Raw genomic sequence first — 2,114 nt, forward strand, 5'->3', positions numbered from 1 at the left:
ATAAACTGGGACCACGTTATCTTGGTCCTTTCAAAATCAAGTGCCAAATCAACCCTGTCTCTTACAAACTCCTTCTTCCTCCTTCTCTCTGTATTCCCAATGCTTTCCATGTCTCTCTCCTTAAACCACTCATCCTTAACCGCTTCTCTCCTAAGGTTGTTGCTCCCACTCCAGTTTCCGGGTCCTCTGACATCTTTTCGGTGAAAGAAATTCTGGCATCCAAGACGGTCAGAGGTAAAAAAAAAATTTGGGGTTGATTGGGAGAATTGCGGCCCAGAGGAGAGGTCATGGGAACCTGAGGACAACATCCTGGACAAGAACCTTATCCTCAAATTCTCAGGTTCCAAAAAGAGGGGGAGACCAAAGGGGGGGGTCCTGTTACGCCGAGCGCTCCGGGTCCCCGTTCCTCCCCGGAGCGCTCACAGCGTTCTCCTATTCGCAGCGCCCCGGTCAGACCTGCCGACCGGGTGCACTGCGATAATGTTCCCAGCCGGGATGCGATTCGCGATGCGGGACGCGCCCGCTCGCGATGCGCATCCCGACTCGCTTCCCAGACCCGTTCCCCGTCTGTGCTGTCCCGGCGCGCGCGGCCCCGCTCCCTAGGGCGCGCGCGCGCCGGGTCTTTGCGATTTAAAGGGCCGGTGCGCCACTGATTGGCGCATGAGGTTTTAATCAGTACCGTCACCTGTGCACTTCCCTACTTATACCTCACTTCCCCTGCACTCCCTTGCCGGATCTTGTTGCCATTGTGCCAGTGAAAGCGTTTCCTTGTGTGTTCCTAGCCTGTGTTCCAGACCTCCTGCCGTTGCCCCTGACTACGATCCTTGCTGCCTGCCCTGACATTCTGCTACGTCCGACCTTGCTCTTGTCTACTCCCTTGTACCGCGCTTATCTCAGCAGTCAGAGAGGTTGAGCCGTTGCCGGTGGATACGACCTGATTGCTACCACCGCTGCAAGACCATCCCGCTTTGCGGCGGGCTCTGGTGAATACCAGTAGCAACTTAGAACCGGTCCACCAACACGGTCCACGCCAATCCCTTTCTGGCACAGAGGATCCACCTCCAGCCAGCCGAATCGTGGCAATATATATATATATATATATATATATATATATATATATATATATTTATCAACTGGGGCCAGAAAGTTAAACAGATTTGTAAATTACTTCTATTTAAAAATATTAACCCTTCCAGTAATTTTCAGCTGCTGTATGTTCCAGAGGAAGTTCTTTTCTTTTTTAATTTATTTTTTGTCTGACCACAGTGCTCTCTGCTGACACCTCTGTCAATTTTAGGAACTGTCCAGAGTAGGAGCAAATCCCCATAGCAAACCTATCGTGCTCCAGACAGTTCTTAAAATGGACAGAGGTGTCTGGCAGAGGCACTGTTTAGGTATAAGTCCATTTAGGAGCCTCTATATTGATCAGTGCCAAGAGCTGCTACAAATTACATGGATGGATCATTCATTTTAATGTTTCATTTCCTCTGAAGCGTAGAGAGTAACATCAAATATTAAACCTACCTACTGTTAAATAACTAAAAAAAAATCTGTTTTGAGCATGTCTAACTTTAATGATACACATAAACAATACATTATTAGACAGTCCCAAGATGTACATTGCTTGTAGACCACATCTACCTTGATGATGGTACCCTTAGGTATCATTATCCTTTATCTGACAGGAAGACCTGCAGAAAAAGCAGCTATGTAAGACATTTCGGAATCTAAGCATAACAAGACCACAAAGTAAACAGCATGATTAAAACACCTTAAATATCAACACAAATCATAAAATCGGTCACCAGTAAGAAATATGTGAGCTGCATAACATTTCAAGGGCACATTTGAATTTTAAATAGTTCTGGTAAACTAAAACTATAAACTATATACCAGTCAAATATTATAATTACAAGCATCAGAATAAATATTCAGACTTTACTAAGATTGGGCATGACAACACATTGGTATGCAGAGACAGCTGGGGAACTCAGAGATTCAACATTTTAATAAAGAAACAGGCTTATGTGCTTAAAAAGAACTAATAAATATTCTGGCAGGTGTTAAAAAATGCTGTATACATAACTGGAAATTAATGCATGAAAAGTCCTGCT

The sequence above is a fragment of the Hyla sarda genome, chromosome 10, assembly GCF_029499605.1.
Source record: "Hyla sarda isolate aHylSar1 chromosome 10, aHylSar1.hap1, whole genome shotgun sequence".
NCBI lineage: Eukaryota > Metazoa > Chordata > Amphibia > Anura > Hylidae > Hyla > Hyla sarda.